Source organism: Caretta caretta, chromosome 3 (genome assembly GCF_965140235.1).
Source record: "Caretta caretta isolate rCarCar2 chromosome 3, rCarCar1.hap1, whole genome shotgun sequence".
Taxonomy (NCBI): domain Eukaryota; kingdom Metazoa; phylum Chordata; order Testudines; family Cheloniidae; genus Caretta; species Caretta caretta.
This window is the reverse complement of record NC_134208.1, coordinates 24856814-24876084: the sequence shown is the minus strand read 5'-3', so window position 1 is coordinate 24876084 and position 19271 is coordinate 24856814. Positions and strand designations below refer to the sequence as shown.

The 19271-nt window shown below is 44.9% G+C and overlaps 1 protein-coding gene across 2 annotated transcripts in view; it reads left to right on the top strand.

Moving 5' to 3' along the window:
- Positions 1 to 19271, top strand: part of VSNL1 (visinin like 1) — a 154327-nt gene that overhangs the window by 32044 nt on the left and 103012 nt on the right. The window lies entirely within an intron of this gene.

Here is a 19271-nt window from a genome sequence, read left to right as displayed (position 1 = left end):
CCCCTCTCCAGCCACTCCCCATCATTGAAGTTCCATTTCAGCGAGTAGCTGTGGATATTCTGGGTCCTTTTCCGAAAAAGATACCCAGAGGAAAGCAGTACATACTGACTTTCATGGATTTTGCCACCCGATGGCCGGAAGCAGTAGCTCTAAGCAACACCAGGGCTAAAAGTGTGTGCCAGGCACTAGCAGACATTTTTGCCAGGGTAGGTTGGCCCTCCGACATCCTCACAGATGCAGGGACTAATTTCCTGGCAGGAACCATGGAAAACCTTTGGGATGCTCATGGGGTAAAACACTTGGTTGCCACTCCTTACCAGCATCAAACAAATAGCATGGTGGAGAAGTTTAATGGAACTTTGGGGGCCATGATACGTAAATTCGTAAATGAGCACTCCAATGATTGGGACCTAGTATTGCAGCAGTTGCTCTTTGCCTACAGAGCTGTACCACATCCCAGTTTAGGGTTTTCCCCATTTGAACTTGTATATGGCCGTGAGGTTAAGGGGCCATTGCAGTTGGTGAAGCAGCAATGGGAGGGATTTACACCTTCTCCAGGAACTAACATTCTGGACTTTGTAACCAACCTACAAAACACCCTCCGAACCTCTTTAGCCCTTGCTAAAGAAAACTTACAGGATTCTCAAAAAGAGCAAAAAACCTGGTATGATAAACATGTCAGAGAGCATTCCTTCAAAGTAGGGGACCAGGTCATGGTCTTAAAGGCACTCCAGGTCCATAAAATGGAAGCATCGTGGGAAGGGCCATTCACGGTCCAGAAGCGCCTGGGAGCTGTTAATTATCTCATAGCATTTCCCACTACCAACCGAAAGCCTAAGGTGTACCATATTAATTCTCTAAAGCCCTTTTATTCCAGAGAATTAAAGGTTTGTCAGTTTACAGCCCAGGGAGGAGATGACGCTGAGTGGCCTGAAGGTGTCTACTACGAAGGGAAAAGTGCTGGTGGTGTGGAAGAGGTGAACCTCTCCATGACCCTTGGGCGTATGCAGCGACAGCAGATCAAGGAGCTATGCACTAGGTACGCGCCAACGTTCTCAGCCACCCCAGGACTGACTGAACGGGCATACAACTCCATTGACACAGGTAATGCTCGCCCAATTAAAGTCCAACCTTACCGGGTGTCTCCTCAAGCTAAAACTGCTATAGAACGGGAGATCCAGGATATGTTACAGATGGGTGTAATCCACCCCTCTGGAAGTGCATGGGCATCTCCAGTGGTTCTAGTTCCCATACCAGATGGGGAAATACGTTTTTGCGTGGACTACCATAAGCTAAATGCTGTAACTCGCCCAGACAACTATCCAATGCCACGCACAGGTGAACTATTAGAGAAACTGGGACGGGCCCAGTTCATCTCTACCTTGGAGTTCATCTCTACCAAGGGGTACTGGCAGGTACCGCTAGATGAATCTGCCAAGGAAAGGTCAGCCTTCACCACACATCTCAGGCTGTATGAATTTAATGTACTCCCTTTCGGGCTGCGAAATGCACCTGCCACTTTCCAAAGACTTGAAGATGGTCTCCTAGCGGGATTAGGAGAATATGCAGTCGCCTACCTTGACAATGTGGCCATATTTTCAGATTCCTGGGCAGACCACCTGGAACATCTGCAAAAAGTCCTTGAGTGCATAAGGGAGGCAGGACTAACTGTTAAGGCTAAGAAGTGTCAAATAGGCCTAAACAGAGTGACTTACCTTGGACACCAAGTGGGTCAAGGAATTATCAGCCCCCTACAGGAAAAAGTGGATGCTATCCAAAAGTGGCCTGTCCCAAAGTCAAAGAAACAGGTTCAATCCTTCTTAGGCTTGTCCAGTTATTACAGACGATTTGTACCGCACTACAGCCAAATCGCCGCCCCACTGACAGACCTAACCAAAAAGAAATAGCCAAATGCTGTTCAGTGGACCGAAAAGTGTCAGAAGGCCTTTAACAAGCTTAAAGCGACACTCATGTCTGACCCTGTACTAAGGGCCCCAGACTTTGACAAACCGTTCCTAGTAACCACAGATGCGTCCGAGCGTGGTGTGGGAGCAGTTTTAATGCAGAAAGGACCTAATCAAGAATTCCACCCTGTAGTGTTTCTCAGCAAAAAACTGTCTGAGAGGGAAAGCAACTGGTCAGTCAGTGAAAAAGAATGTTACGCCATTGTCTAAGCTCTGGAAAAGCTACGCCCCTATGTTTGGGGACGGCGTTTCCACCTGCAAACCGACCATGCTGCACTGAAGTGGCTTCACACTGTCAAAGAAAATAACAAAAAAACTTCTTCGGTGGAGTTTAGCTCTCCAAGATTTTGATTTCGACATCCAACACATCTCAGGAGCTTCTAACAAAGTGGCTGATGCACTCTCCTGTGAAAGTTTCCCAGAATCAACTGGTTAAAATCGTCCTTGAGATGTGGAAAATATTGTTAGTCTTTATGTACTTGGTAGTATATTTAGAGATGCATGTGTCTTATTAACTCTGTTTTTCCTAGAGCTCCAGGAAGAAATTCCAGCCAGTGTTTCACCCTAGCTGAGATTTGGGGGGCGTGTTATAAATATAAAGGGAAGGGTAAACCCCTTTAAAATCCCTCCTGGCCAGAGGAAAAATCCTCTCACCTGTAAAGGGTTAAGAAGCTAAAGGTAACCTCGCTGGCACCTGACCAAAATGACCAATGAGGAGACAAGATACTTTCAAAAGCTGGGAGGAGGGAGAGAAACAAAGGGTCTGTGTCTGTTGGTATGCTGCTTTGCCGGGGATAGACCAGGAATGGAGTCTTAGAACTTTTAGTAAGTAATTTAGCTAGGTATGCATTAGATTATGATTTCTTTAAATGGCTGAGAAAAGAATTGTGCTGAATAGAATGACTATTTCTGTCTGTGTGTCTTTTTTGTAACTTAAGGTTTTGCCTGGAGGGATTCTCTATGTTTTGAATCTAGTTACCCTGTAAGGTATCTACCATCCTGATTTTACAGGGGTGATTTCTTTACTTCTATCTACTTCTATTTCTATTAAAAGTCTTCTTGTAAGAAAATGGAATGCTTTTTCATTGGTCTCAGATCCAAGGGTTTGGGTCTGTGGTCACCTATGCAAATTGGTGAGGATTTTTACCAAACCCTTCCCAGGAAGTGGGGTGCAAGGGTTGGGAGGATTTTGGGGGGAAAAGACGTGTCCAAACTACGTTTCCCAGTAAACCCAGTTAGAGTTTGGTGGTGGCAGTGGTTATTCCAAGGACAAAGGATAAAATTAATTTGTACCTTGGGGAAGTTTTAACTGAAGCTGGTAAAAGTAAGCTGAGGAGGTTTTCATGTAGGTCCCCACATCTGTACCCTAGAGTTCAGAGTGGGGGAGGAACCTTGACAAACAAATAGAAACGCTGCTTTTGTAGCATTAATGTGGCTTTCTGTGTTCAGAAATCCTAGAAGGTCTAAATTTGACCTTCTATGACACATTCTGCTCTCAGTTGAACCCATGCAGACCCCCATCCTGTTGGTTACAGTAGGGGTTGCTTGGAAGCAACTGAGATCAAAATCTAACCTGTCACAGTTTTAGGGTAACTGCACCTGTGTCCCCACTCTGTGGTGCACTCTAGGAGTATCCAGTCAGCTCTCAGGTCTCCAGGTATCACCTGTTCTGGCCAGGGACCCTTGTCCCACTCCCATTATAATATCTGTGATATCCTCAGCAAGGCACTCTGCCAAAAAGCCCAGCATCTGTGTGTTGCTCTTTCTCCAAGGGCTAAAAGTAGTGTATTGCCAGCAGTTACAAGTTACCACACATTTGTTCTTCAGGTAAAAGCATTGCAGAGAAAGCATATTGAAACCAATAAAAATTCCTATACACATTCTAAGAGCTTATCAGTGGTCACCCATCAGTCTTAGAGGACCTTACAAGGCTCAAGTCTTTCCAACGCTTATGGAAGTGTTCCCCACGTCATCATCGTTGTCCCCCGTCCGCCCTTGGACAGAATGTCCTGTCTATTTGCTGGATCAGCCTTGGGCCAGGAACAGAGCTGCGACCAATGGCTGGGGGTGGGAGCTGGGAATGGGGCTGCGGGCGGGACCAGAGCAGAGCTGGGGGTGAGGAGGGGTTGGATGGCACTCCCGCCGCACCCCCTCTGGGGGCTGGCCTGGGGCCCTCAGCGCCCCCCTCCCCCAAAGGTTCCTCCGAGCCCACCTAGAGGGGCACGCCCCACAGTTTGGGGACCTCTGAGCTATGTGCTTCACCTTAATCACCTTATTGAAGGAACTGTGCTAACTCTTCCTCCTGGAGTTGTATACAATCCCTGGCCCTCAGTGATACTTAAACTTAATACAATATGGTCCTCAAAGATATTGAATGTGGTTGCAATATTTGACTAAGTTAACTTATGACTAAGTTATCCCTGTTACTTCATGTGACGGGGTGTACCAGGCTCTCGGTCCCCCTGCTGGAGGTCCTGCAGTCCTGCCCCAGGAAAGGGGCCACAACAGTCAGTGCGGCCTCCCTAGAGAGGCTGCATGGATGCAGCCAATCAGAGCCCAGCTGGCTCAGATGAAAGGAGCAGCAGGACCTTATCAGTTCAGTTCCTGGTGGGGCTGGGCTGGGTTGGTGAGAGGAGATGAGAGAGGACCTGAGAACATTAACCCTAAGATCAGGGGTGAAGCTAGAGGGGCCATGTGGGAAGAGGCCCAGGGAAATAACAGCAACTAACTGAAGGGAGCAGTAAATGGCTGCTGTTTTATAGGGTCCCTGGGTTGGAATCTGAAGTAGTGGGTGGGCCTGGGTTCCCTCACTGGAAAAGTGACCTAAGCCGTGGGAAGGGGACAAGGGTTGTTTAGACACCTGAGTGAAGGGCTGAATTTAAAGGTTCCAAGAGCCGGGGGTAAACACCCTGGTGAGGGCAGACTGACACTGTGTTGAACTCTTTACTAACCCCGAAGGGGGGGTCATTTGGACTTTGTTACTCGGGTGGGGGACCAAGCTGCTGAAAACCCACCAAGGCCTGTATTGCCACACCTAGCCACTAGGAGGAGCACAGGAGTACCTCCATTACACTTCGCTATGACTAAGTACCATCTACTGCAGTGGTTCTCAAACTTTTGTACTGGTGACCCCTTTCACATAGCAAGCCTCTGAGTGTGACCCCCCCCCGCCATTATAAATTAAAAATTCATTTTTTATATTTAACACTATTATAAGTGCTGGAGGCAAAGCAGAGTTTGGGGTGGAGGCTGACAGCTCATGATCCACCATGTAATAATTTTGCGACCCCCTGAGGGGTCCCGACACTGAGTTTGAGAACCCCTGATCTACTGTTATCTGTTCTGTAGGATGGATGGATGTTCATTAGCTTTCTTTCAAAACAGAAAAATACAAATCTTAAATCAAATATCCTTTGAATTACTTCAGCCACCATTGTAGGACAGTTTTACTTGCTTATATGTATACAAAACACACTATATATATTTCTTATGCAATTTCTGCCATGTGCTTCTTAATGGCTTATGAAAGAGCACAAGTTTGTTTGTGCACTGTTAAAGCACCGTTGACAGGGAAGGTTTGGGAGGGGGGAAATCTATTCACCAAGGCCAGCAAAGCATAGTATTATAGATATTTGCTAACTTGAAATTGCTGTATTTTTCAAGGAAAACAGGCTTTTTAGAGTTCATTTCACAAGAATGGAAGAGGTAGAGCAAAGGCCTGGTACAATGCATACGCACGCACACCACTGCCAATGACAGCAGAGCTCCAAAGTCTAATTTTAGGTCTCTCAACCTTGGTATTGTCCCCTTCAGTGTAGTGTGTGGTTGGTTTTTTTTTTTATATATATATACACACACACAATACAAATCAGTTCCTCTTTCAAGAATTACAAACTGCTTTAGAGAGCAAAGACAAGGACAAAATAATCATAACTCATGGCTGAAGACAAACCAAAGAAATAAAATTTAAATAAATCTGGAGTTAAAAGCACTTGCATGTCACTTCCATTTTGATATGAAGATTGTCTAAGAAAAGAAAGAATCTAAAGAAATGTGTCCTGAGATTTGAGATAAAAAAAAATTATGAACCTGGAGACCTTGAGTCAGATTCTGATCTTGATTAATCTGGTGTAAATCCAGATTAAAATGCCAGTGAACTCAAGGGAGTTTTCCTGGATTAATTGCAATGTAACTGTGAGCGGAGTCTAGCTCAAGTTTTGGGATTAATTCATGGTGAAATACATTGGAAATTAGATACACAAGCTCTAAGGATGAGTTGCACAACTAATTCCTTATGTAATACAATAAAGCATAATCTTTTTTATTATCTGGCTTTTTTTCCATGACTAAAATTCATACAAAATGGGTACATCAAAAATATATCCAGTTGTACTGAGCTAATTAACACATCTTTGGTTAAGGTATAGGTCATGCATATTTTGCAAAAAAACAAACAAACCCTCAAAACTACTTCATAGTATGCTCATTTCGGTATGTGCTATAGATATAATGGAATAGAATAAAAAACCTCATCATACCATTATTTCGTGAATTGCTGGTGTCCAAAGTGTAGAAGTTAAATCAGATTATTTTTCTGCTAGAATTTTTATAAACTGTGGACCTGATTTCCCTACTGTGTGCTTCAGTCTAATGCCAGCGTAACTTCATAGTTACCCTGGCATAAAATTGAAGCACAAACACAGTGATGAATGAGCCTCTTTCTCTTACCATCCGTGGTTGTATTTTAGTTTTTCCTTATACAAAGTGTGTTATGAGTCTCTTATTCTGCACCAGATTTTATGTCCTCCAGAACACTTTTCTTTAATCTTGTTATACTAACTGTTGTATTTGCTTCAAACAACCTAAGACCTTTCTGTGGTATTGCCATTATGAAAGTTACTTCCATCTTCAATGTTTAATGCCGCATCGGAAGCCAGCACATTTAAAGATAAATGACATCTGAAAAGCACCAGCTGCGCTAGCCTTTGAGATGATATTTAGCAGGTCAGGTTCTGTGCTGAGTTGCACCCCAATGAGTGTGGATACAATTTTGTCACAGTAAAGTTATGCATAATTCACAGCACAGTCACATTCAAAATAATAATAGAGAATTTGATGCTGTGGTCATGGCAACCTTGTGGCTCCTTCTCCGACACGTTACAGTTTATTAGTTTGCTTTGATGTGGCCCTTTTGAAATGAGACTTGATCAGTGTGGACTAACAAACTGTTAATGCATGGCAGTAGGTGTCTCTGTAAATGACCAAATTTACAGGTGCTATGCCAGTAGTGACCTCTGTGACACAATCATCTCCTTACCTATGAGATCAACAGGACTCAACAATGAGGCAACTCAGCACAGAATTTTGGCTAGTACCACAGGGTGATAGACAACTTCATAATTGACATCTCTTCAGGCTCCTTTATCTTATTGCATCTTTTTCTGCCTTTCTTAACAATTCAATAGCTTATGATGGAGTAAGATGAGCCATCTCTGTTCCTGTGTGCAAACAAAGAACATACATATAAACTCTTTTGAGTCCCAATTCTCCTTTCACTTATGCCAATGTAAACCTGGAGTAACTCCACTGAAGTCATAGAATAATAGCATTGTAGGACTCTATGGGATCTCAAGAGGTCATCTAGTCCAGCCCCCTGTATTGATTTAGGATTAAGTATACTGAGACCATCCCTGACAAGTATTTGTCTAACCTGTTCTAAGGGTATGTCTACACTATGAAATTAGGTCGAATTTATAGAAGTTGGTTTTGTAGAAAGCGTTTTTATACAGTCGATTGTGTGTGTCCTCACACAAATGCTCTAAGTGCATGTAGTCAGTGGAAAGTGTCCACAGTACCGAGCAACCGTTGACTTCCGGAGCGTTGCACTGTGGGTAGCTATCCCACAGTTCCAGCAGTCTCCGCCGCCCATTTGAATTCTGGGTAGAAATCTCAGTGCCTGATGGGGCTAAAACATTGTCGCGGGTGGTTCTGGGTACGTATTGTCAGGCCCCCCTTCCCTCCCTCCTTCTGTGAAAGCAAGGGCAGACAATCGTTTTGCACCTTTTTTCTTGAGTTACCTGTGCAGACACCATACCATGGCAAAGCATGGAGCCTGCTCAGCTAACCGTCACCATATGTCTCCTGGGTGCTGGCAGACGCGGTACGGCATTGCTACACAGCAGCAGTTTATTGCCTTTTGGCAGCAGACAATGCAGTATGACTGGTAGCTGTCGTTGACGTAGTCCTGGGTGCTCTTGTAACCGACCTCAATGAGGTCAGAGGCGCCTGGGCAAACATGGGAGTGATTCAGCCAGATCATTTCCCTTTTAAGTTTCGTCTCATAGCGAGTCAGTCCTACCAGCAGTGCACTATCTTTTAATCAGCAGCCAGCAGAAGATGATGGCCAGCAATCATATTGCACCATCTTCTGCCGAGCATCCAGGAGATGACGATGGCTAGCAGTCGTACTGCACAGTCTGCTGCCAGCAAGATGTATAAAGATAGATGAAGTGGATCAAAACAAGAAATAGACCAGATTTGTTTTGTATTCATTTTCTTCTCCCTCCCTCCGTGAAATCAATGGCCTGCTAAACCCAGTTTTGAGTTCTATCCTTGAGGTTTTGAGTTCTATCCTTGAAGAGGCCATTCTATTTCTCGGAAAGCCACCCTCTTTGTTGATTTTAATTCCCTGTAAGCCAACCCTGTGAGCCATGTCATCAGTCGCCCCTCCCTCCGTCAGGGCAACGGCAGACAATCGTTCCGCGCCTTTTTTCTGTGCAGACGCCATACCATGGCAAGCATGGAGCCCGCTCAGATCACTTTGGCAATTAGGAGCACATTAAACACCACACGCATTATCCAGCAGTATATGCAGCACCAGAACCTGGCAAAGCGAAACCGGGCTAGTAGACGATGTCAGCGCGTTGATGAGAGTGATGAGGACATGGACACAGACTTCTCTCAAAGCATGGCCCCTTTCAATGTGGGCATCATGGTGCTAATGGGGCAGGTTCATGCGGTGGAACGCCGATTCTGGGCTTGGGAAACAAGCACAGACTGGTGGGACTGCACAGTGTTGCAGGTCTGGGACGATTCCCAGTGGCTACGAAACTTTCTCATACGTAAGGGCACTTTCATGGAACTTTGTGACTTGCTTTCCCCTGCCCTGAGGCGCAAGAATACCAAGTTGAGAGCAGCCCTCACAGTTGAGAAGTGAGTGGCAATAGCCCTGTGGAAACTTGCAATGCCAGACAGCTACCAGTCAGTCGGGAATCAATTTGGAGTGGGAAAATCTACTGTGGGGGCTGCTGTGATGCAAGTAGCCCACGCAATCAAAGATCTGCTGATATCAAGGGTAGTGACCCTGTGAAATGTGCAGATCATAGTGGATGGCTTTGCTGCAATGGGATTCCCTAACTGTGGTGGGGCCATAGACGGAACCATATCCCTATCTTGGCACCGGAGCACCAAGCTGGTGAGTACATAAACCGCAAGGGGTACTTTTCAATAGTGCTGCAAGTACTGGTGGATCACAAGGGATGTTTCACCAACATCAACATGTGATGGCTGGGAAAGGTACATGATGCTCGCATCTTCAGGAACTCTGGTTTGTTTCAAAAGCTGCAGGAAGGGACTTTATTTCCAGACCAGAAAATAACCGTTGGGGATGTTGAAATGCCTATAATTATCCTTGGGGACCCAGACTACCCCTTAATGCCATGGCTCATGAAGCCGTACACAGGCAGCCTGGACAGTAGTCAGGAGCTGTTCAACTACAGGCTGAGCAAGTGCAGAATGGTGGTAGAATGTGCATTTGGACGTTTAAAAGTGCACTGGCGCAGTTTACTGACTCGATTAGACCTCAGCGAAACCAATAGTCCCACTGTTATTACTGCTTGCTGTGCGCTCCACAATATTTGTGAGAGTAAGGGGGAGATGTTTATGGTGGGGTGGGAGGTTGAGGCAAATCGCCTGGCTGCTGGTTACACACAGTCAGACACCAGGGCAGTTAGAAGAGCACAGGAGGGTGCGGTGCGCATCAGAGAAGCTTTGAAAACCAGTTTCATGACTGGCCAGGCTATGGTGTGAAAGTTCTGTTTGTTTCTCCCTGATGAAACCCCCTGTCCCTTGGTTCGCTCTACTTCCCTGTAAGCTAACCACCCTCCCCTCCTCCCTTCGATCACCGCTTGCAGAGGCAATAAAGTCATTGTTGCTTCACATTCATGCATTCTTTATTAATTCATCACATAAATAGGGAGTTAATTACCAAGGTAGCCCAGGAGGGGTGGTGGAGGAGAGAAGCACCAGGAGGGGTGGTGGAGGAGGGAAGCACCAGGAGGGGTGGTGGAGGAGGGAAGGACAAGGCCACACAGCACTTTAAAAGTTTAAAACTTTAAAACTTATTGAATGCCAGCCTTTTGTTGCTTCGGCAATCCTCTGGGGTGGAGTGGCTGGGTGGCCAGAGGCCGCCCCCACCGCGTTCTTGGGAGTCTGGGTGAGGAGGCTATGGAACATGGGGAGGAGGGCGGTTGGTTACACAGGGGTTGTAGCGGCGGTCTGTGCTCCTGCTGTCTTTCCTGCAGCTCAACCATACGCTGGAGCATATTGGTTTGATCCTCCAGCAGTCTCAGCATTGAATCCTGCCTCCTCTCATCATGCTGCCGCCACCTTTCAGCTTCAGCCCTCTCTTCAGCCCGCCACTTACTCTCTTCAGCCCGCCACCTCTCCTCCTGGTCATTTTGTGCTTTCCTGAACTCTGACATTGTCTGCCTACACGCATTCATCTGTGCTCTGTCAGTGTGGGAGGACAGCATGAGCTCAGAGAACATTTCATCACAAGTGCATTTTTTTTCGCCTTCTAATCTTTGCTAGCCTCTGGGAAGGAGAAGATCCTGTGATCCTTGAAACATATGCAGCTGGTGGAGAGAAAAAAAGGAACAGTGGTATTTAAAAAGACACATTTTCTAGAACAATGGGTACACTCTTTCACCGTAAACCTTGTTGTTAACATTACATACATAGCACATCTGCTTTCATTCCAAGGTCGCCTTTTGCCTCCCCGCAGCGCGTGGCTAGCCCCTCCACCCTCCACCCTCCCTGTGGCTAACAGCGGGGAACATTTCTGTTCAGTTACAGGCAAACAGCCCAGCAGGAACGGGCACCTCTGAATGTCACCTTAAGAAAAGCACCCTATTTCAACCAGGTGACCGTGAATAATATCACTCTCCTGAGGATAACAGAGAGAGATAAAGAATGGATGTTGTTTGAACACCAGCAAACATACACTGCAATGCTTTGTTCTACAATGATTCCCGAGTACGTGCTAAAGTGGTGTGGTAAAGTGTCCTACCATGGTGGGTGGAATAAGGCTGTCCTCCCCAGAAACCTTTTGCAAAGGCTTTGGGAGTACATCCAAAAGAGCCGTGAATGCCAGGGCAAATTAATCATTAAACATGCTTGCTTTTAAACCATGTATAGTATTTTAAAAGGTATACTCACCAGAGGTCCCTTCTCTGCCTGGCCGGTCCGGGAGGCAGCCTTGGGTGGGTTCGGGGGTACTGACTCCAGGTCCAGGGTGAGAAATAGTTCCTGGCTGTCGGGAAAACCGGTTTCTCCGCTTGCTTGCTGTGAGCTATCTACAACCTCATCATCATCATCTTCCTCGTCCCCAAAACCTGCTTCCATGTTGCCTCCATCTCCATTGAAGGAGTCAGACAACACGGCTGGGGTAGTGGTGGCTGAACCCCCTAAAATGGCATGCAGCTCATCATAGAAGCAGCATGTTTTGGGCTCTGACCCGGAGCAGCCGTTCGCCTTTCTGGTTTTCTGGAAGGCTTGCCTCAGCTCCTTAAGTTTCACGCGGCACTGCTTCGGGTCCCTGTTATGGCCTCTGTCCTTCATGCCCTGGGAGATTTTGACAAATGTTTTGGCATTTCGAAAACTGGAACGGAGTTCTGATAGCACGGATTCCTCTCCCCATACAGGGATCAGATTCCATACCTCCCATTCGGTCCATGCTGGACTTTTGCGATTCTGGGACTCCATCATGGTCACCTCTGCTGATGAGCTCTGCATGGTCACCTCTGCTGATGAGCTCTGTATGGTCATCTGCAGCTTGCCACGCTAGCCAAACAGGAAATTGAAATTCAAAAGTTCGTGGGCCTTTTCCTGTCTACCTGGCCAGTGCATCTGAGTTGAGAGTGCTGTCCAGAGCGGTCACAATGGAGCACTCTGGGATAGCTCCCAGAGGCCAATACCATCTAATTGTGTCCACAGTACCCCAAATTTGATCCGGCAAGGCCGATTTCAGTGCTAATCCCCTTGTCGGGGGTGGAGTAAGGAAATCGATTTTAAGAGCCCTTTAAGTTGAAAAAAGGGCTTCATCATGTGGATGGGTGCAGGGTTAAATCGATTTAATGCTGCTAAATTCAACCTCAACTCCTAGTGTAGACCAAAGCTAAGAATCCTCCAAGGATGGGGATTCCAGTAGAATCAGACCAAATCTGGGCTCTTGGTTAACAATAGACTAGATTGTGCTTTTAAAACACTGGCCCATGTTGGAATGGGTGTGAAGCTTTCCTCCCCTTTGCAGGAGTCTCAGGAAATATTAGGCTTGATACAGGCATAATGCTTCTATGCCCAGGTACAAGAAGGGAATGTGCTGGCTGCTGGTAGTAGTTTGCAGTGTTCTCCCCTTCACCTCTGTGTCTGGCTAGTGCCAAGGTAAGTCAGGGTCAAGACTCCTGCAGACCTCTTTTGGGCATTGTAATAGTCAGAGGTACTTCTCGCACTCAGAAGCGTGCAAGGGCTAGAGTTGTGATCTGTATCATGATGGGTTCAAGTGCAGAGAAGCTCTTTGCTTCCCCCACCTATCCATGCAGAAATTAGGCACTCCCCTAATATTTGCATGTATACAATACCTTTCTTGCATGTATTTCCAAGCGCTTGCCAAACAGCTAATTCTTCCTCACAAAACCTCCGTGAGCTTGCTTATCTACACATTTTATAGATAGATGAATTATCCGCAGTCACTGACTGAGGCAGAGGTTTAGCTAGGAATAGCACCCAGAAATCCTGTCTCTCCTCCCCCATGATGCACTTGATAACATACTCTTTGCTGCTGATGAGGCAGGGTTTTTAATTTGACATATTTATTTCAATGTATAGAAAAAAACACCTATCCCATGCACAAGGAGCTTGATTATAATTGAAAATGCATATCCATGCAGAATAAAAATAGCAGATTCAGCTAAAAATAACTGCAGCCCACATAGCAAAGCAAATAAACCAACAGAACAGCCAAGAACTCCATATTCCTTAAGAAACCCAGGCCTGTTTTCAGTACTTATATGGCCCTGTAGCAGGATGGTCCGATGACCAGCTGGCCTAATGGTCAGGTCGTGGTCTTAGTTTCGGCCAGCCTGGTCATCCCAGAGGTTTTCCTGGCTGCAGCCTCAATCTCTCCATCATGTTCCAATTGCTCCTCTAGAGGTTCTGTCACTACAGGGAGGGGAGGGGGAGGTAAGGTAGGGGGACACAGGCCCACCCTTTCCACCAGGTCCTGGCCTGCTTACTGAGCTACCCCAAATTTTGTTTATCTCTGGGTCACTTCCTACCAGTTTCAAGCTTCTCAGTTTGGGGCATGGTCACTGGCTGAGAAGACTCTCCTCAGTTTCTTAGCATGCTGATCCAACAACCTCTTTTATGGCTTTCAGCTCCCAGAGAGAAGGGGTGTGTGGCTGGGGATTCAAATCTCTGCTGCTAAAGTAGTCTTCACAAAGCTGTAGCCATTCCTGACACAGGTCTTCAGTCTTCTTCCCAAGTGCAGAATAAATAAGGCTGCATGTCTGTCACGGAGGTCATAGAAGTCACGGATTCCATGACTTTCTATGACCTCCCTGATTTTCTGCAGCTGGTGCAACTGGCTCAGGGGCTGCCCGAGCAGCAGCAGCAGTTTGAGTGTGGGAGGGGGCTCTGGGCTGGGGCAGGGTGTTGTGGTACGGGGCGCCACTTACTTGGGGGGTGGATGCAGATTGACAAGGCTCAAGGAAATCTGAGGCACCCAACCTACTGAGAATTGTCTCAATTTACCCCCAAAGGAAATATTTGAAACCGTTTGATAATTGGCCAGATTGTCAAGAAATGGCTCCTTGGGCAGAGTGCTTTCTTAAGGATGAACTGCTGCCCTGTCTTGACAAACTCAACCAACAGTGGACCCCAGTTTCTCCTGACTGGTCTTCTCCTTCCAAGAACCTGGATCAAAATCACAGATTGTGGAATGAAATTTTTCCAGCAACCTCCAAGTGGTTGACAGCCTGAAACTTGACCAAACAACACTCTGCAGTTGTCTGCCCCCACCACAGGTACAGACGGCTCAGCCTGAACCTGACCTCAAGGTAATATTAACATTTCTTATAGTTCAAGGGGCTCAAATCAGCCACCAAATGGAGACAATCCAGATGAATCTGGTTCTCCACTATTCAGAAGAATTTTTCTATGCATGATTTCGTGGATGCTACATTGGGGGCAAAGAGGCTTTTCTTGGTCTCCTGCACAACCCCTGTTTCACAGAGTTCAAAAAAGTCTTCATGGTGCAATTGTTCAGCTTTCATATTGCTCCTTATCATATGAAGCCGTTAAACACTGTAACTGATTTTTGTTATTAACTGTTGTTATTAATACAAACCATTCTTTCTTCAGTTTGGAAAAGAGCAGATTAAGTTACATCCTGACAGTATGTTTCCTTTTGTGGAATCTGGACCAGATTCTCAGATGGTGTAAATCAGTGTAACTCCACAGAAGTAAATATGGAATGTGTATGGAAAAGATTGGCATGCAAAGATTAAGGGCTTGTCTACACTAAAAACGCTGCATTGATGCAGATTCACCTGCGCCTCTGTAGCACCTTGATGAAGATGGTCTAAACTGACGGGAGAGAGGTCTCCCGTCAGCTTAGTTATTCAACCTCCGTGAGTCATACACCTAAAGAAGACAGTGTGAAGTGTAGAACTGGCCTAAGAGTGGGATGAAAGAATAACAAATGACAGGTGAACAGAACAGTTAATCAGCGGTGTAGGTGATTGTCCCCAAAAGGAACCTTAAACTAATAATCATTTGCTGTATTTTAGCTTTCAACTCCTCTTGACCTTTTCATCCTGTTAAATTTAAACATTTTGATTTACTTGGGGAGAGACAGAGGTAAATAGAGCAAGGAGACTAAATAAAGATTTGCACTTAAAAAAGCTATTGATTAGGTGGGAATTCTTCACAAGTGCAGTTAGTTTTAGTAAACAAATAGATCATAAATACAGGTAAAACAGGCAGGCAGTCTTTTACCTCTATATAGTTTCCATCTCTGTTTAACTGTTGGCTTCCAAATTAAATTTGTAGAAAAAGTTGTACAAATTTCAAGAAGATGTTGTAAATGTGCTTTTCTGTGTAGTTTAAGCAAGTCCACCTCATATCTGTTTTCTTCCTAGTAGATGCATAAGAGTATGCCTCAAGCATTATGAATGCAGCTTCTCTTGCTACTCCTGCAAAATCAGTCACCAAAAGGAAGGGAGAAAGCTGTGACTATGAGGGGAGAATGTACAATGGGTGGGGAAAGAGACTGGGACAAGGAGCCAGGGCTGAGGTGGTGGTGCTGAGACTGAGATTGGATTAATAGTCTGGAGTGGGAGACTTGGAGCTAGTGGGGCAGAGACTGGAGCAGGGAACAAGAGGGGTGTAACTGGAGACTAGTTTGGGTGGGAGGGGTAAGAGACAGATTGGACGAGGATCTGGGAGGGACTGGGATTGGCAGGAGAAGGAGACTGGGAGTAGGGAAAGCAGAAGATTGGGGCTGCCGGGGCAAAGAGATGCGGGACTGGGAATGGTTGGACAAGGAGAATGGGCCTGGGAGCAGAGGAGGGAGAGAGACTAGGAGTGGGATGAAGAGTTTGAGGAGTGGAGACTAGGATTATCTAGGTGAGGAAAATGGGACTGGGATAAGGTGCCAGGAATGGGAAAGAGACAGGACTGGGACAAAGACAGTTTGGAAGGGACAGACGAAAGGGGTTAAGTTTGCAGCAGAAGAATTTGTGCCAACGAGAATACGCTCCCTTCCAAAGCCTGGAATGGAACCCAAGGTTCCTGAGTCTCAGCATAGCACTGATGTCAGTGGAGATCTGTGAAACCAACTGTCCAAGTATGTATGTCATCCCCCTCCACTGCTACTGCACATACAGGATGATAATCTGCTTCTGCTGTCAGTTAATCTGTTAGCTCAAATGGCAGAGGTCTTTACGATAGAGCTAAAGGTTTCATCCCTGCTGATGACCAATGTGCTGTCACTATCATGCCACATGATGAAATTCATGACAGTTTGCTTTTTTAAAAAAACCTAGGAAATTACACACAAAAACCTAGGCTAAAAGAACATTATTAAGGTTAGAACATAAAAACGGCCATACTGGGTTAGACCAAAGGTCCACCTAGCCCAGTATCCTGTCTTCCGACTGTGGCCAATGCCAGGTGCCCCAGAGGGAATGAACGGAACAGGTAATCATCAAGTGATCCTTTCCCTGTCACTCATTCCCAGCTTCTGGCAAACAGAGGCTAGGGACACCATCCCTGCCCATCCTGGCTAATAGCCATTGATGGATCTATCCCCCATGAATTTATCTGGTTATTTTTTTAACCCTGTTATAGTCTTGGCCTTCGTAACATCCTCTGGCAAGGAGTTCCACAGGTTGACTGTGCGTTGTGTGAAAAAATACTTCCTTTTGTTTGTTTTAAACCTGCTGCCTATTAGTTTCATTTGGTGACCCCAAGTTCTTGTGTTATGAGAAGGAGTAAATAACACTTCCTTATTTACTTTCTCCATACCAGTCATGATTTTATAGACCTCTATCATATCCCCCCTTAGTCATCTTTTTTCCAAGCTGAAAAGTCCCAGTCTTATTAATCTCTCCTCATACAGCAGCCGTTCCATACCCCTACTCATTTTTGTTTCCCTTCTCTGAATATTTTCCAAGTCCAGTACATCTTTTTTGAGATGGGGCGACAACATCTGTACGCAGTATCAAAGATGTGGGCAAACCATGGATTTATATAGTGGCAATATAACATTTTCTGTCTTATTATCTGTCACTTTCTTTATAATTCCCAACATTGCTCACTTTTTTGATTGCCGCTGCACATGAGTGGCTGTTTTCAAAGAACTATCCACAATGACTCCAAGATATCTTTCTTGAGTGGTAACAGCTAATTTAGAACCCATCATCTTATATGTATAGTTGGGATTATGTTTTCCAATGTGCTTTACTTTACATTTATCAACATTCAATTTCATCTGCCATTTTTACAGGTTTCAGAGTAACAGCCATGTTAGTCTGTATTCGCAAAAAGAAAAGGAGTACTTGTGGCACCTTAGAGACTAACCAATTTATTTGAACATAAGCTTTCGTGAGCTGTAATAAATAAATTTATTACAAATTGGTAAATAAATAAATATTTAAATAAATTGGTTAGTCTCTAAGGTGCCACAAGTACTCCTTTTCTATCTGCCATTTTGTTGCCCTGTCACCCAGTTTTGAGAGATCCTTTTGTAGCTCTTTGCAGTCTGCCTGGGACTTAACTATCTTGAGTAGTTTTGTATCATTTGCAGATTTTGCTACCTCACTGTTTACCCCTTTTTCCAGATCATTTAAGGTTGCAGAGTCAAGAACTGAAAAGTTAGGAAATGTCAAATTGATGTTACCTGTGCAACCTTAATTTGGCCCTTTTATGAGTATACATAATAATGCAGTCTTTTATTACATGATTACATACTATTTTTTGTACTGGATCCCTGCCTCAGTTGGTGCACAGATTGGATGGTGCTTACATAGGCTTGGAAGGATAATGTGGATTTGACAAACTGATGAAAGAAGACTTCTGCTCCTTCTTGACGCTGTTTCTTGACCCTTTGACCTTTCTGCCTGGCCCAAGTCACCAGTCTGCTCAGGTCAGGGGAGATGAGGTTCTTTTTTCCCCACCTTCAAACAAACAGCTTTTCTAGTTTTCATTTGTTTTAATTCTGTCTCTTTGTCCCTGAGACTGGAAATTGAGGAAATCAAAGAGCCATTGTTTGAAGTCTTTCCTTGTTCAACTCCAGAGGGGATTCTATAACAGGTCTCTGTATATACAGAGACTTCTGTGAGTAATTTTAACAAAAATAGTACTACAAATATAATCAGGTCAGGCAGTTCCTTGCCTGCTGGCACCCCGTGGTTTCTTATTTGATTTACTCAGAAGTTCCAATCTTCGGTCCAGTGCCATAATAGCTCTTATGATGATTGTGGTTTTTTGCTGCAGTTTTTGTAATCTGCTTTAAATTTTGTCCATATTGTTTCTTTGAGTTTCTCTACTGTTTTTCCTGCATGCACTGATATGGAGGTGTCAATATTTGTATGACGCCTAGCACAATGAGGCCCTAGCCCAACCTACCAAGGGATGTCGTGAAGTCTCCATTACTTGAAATATTTACATCATGACTGGAAGTCTTTCTAGAAGGTATACTGTAGCTCAGCCACAAGGTTTTGGGCTTGATGCAGGAATTACTGGGCAAAATTCTATGGTCTGTATTAGGCAGGAGGCCAGACTAGATTATCACAATAGTGTCTTCTGACCTTAAAATACATGAATCTATAAATCCTTGTTTGAGATTCCTAGTCTCTAAATTAATAATATATCTCAAGATGATCTTACATCAAGTTGTGAATCATCTCTTCTATTATTTATAGTGCCAAGGTCCCATAGCGTGGTAGGCCTTGCATAATCATATGGGAAGATACAGTCCCGGCCCCAAAGAATTTGAACTCTAAAACACACAAATGTTGGGGAAAGGAAGCAAACATACAAGCATAGTGGTCATGGGATGATTGCCACACATCATTTCAATTCCTTTTTAAAAAATGTTTTCATATATTTTACTCACATTATAAATACTCAGTGTTAGGGTTCATTTGGGAAAACACTTATTGGTCACTCTTCAAGTAGGCAAGGGATTACAGTGATAGCTGTCAACGAAATCATAGGAACTACAGTAGATAATGAGAATAATTGTCATCTAGGATCAACAGCTATTGTGATAAAACATACTCAACGCTGACTGCTTTCTGGATGCTCTTGCTAGTCTTATGTAACCCGTGATTTCTTTTTGGCTTGAAAAGACACTAACTGCCCTAATTGGCAGGTCTTTACAGTCCTTTGAACAAGAGCATCTGTATGCCCCGAAACCTCATGCTGGGGTTTTGGTCTCACCGGTACCTTTGTGTGCCAGATTCA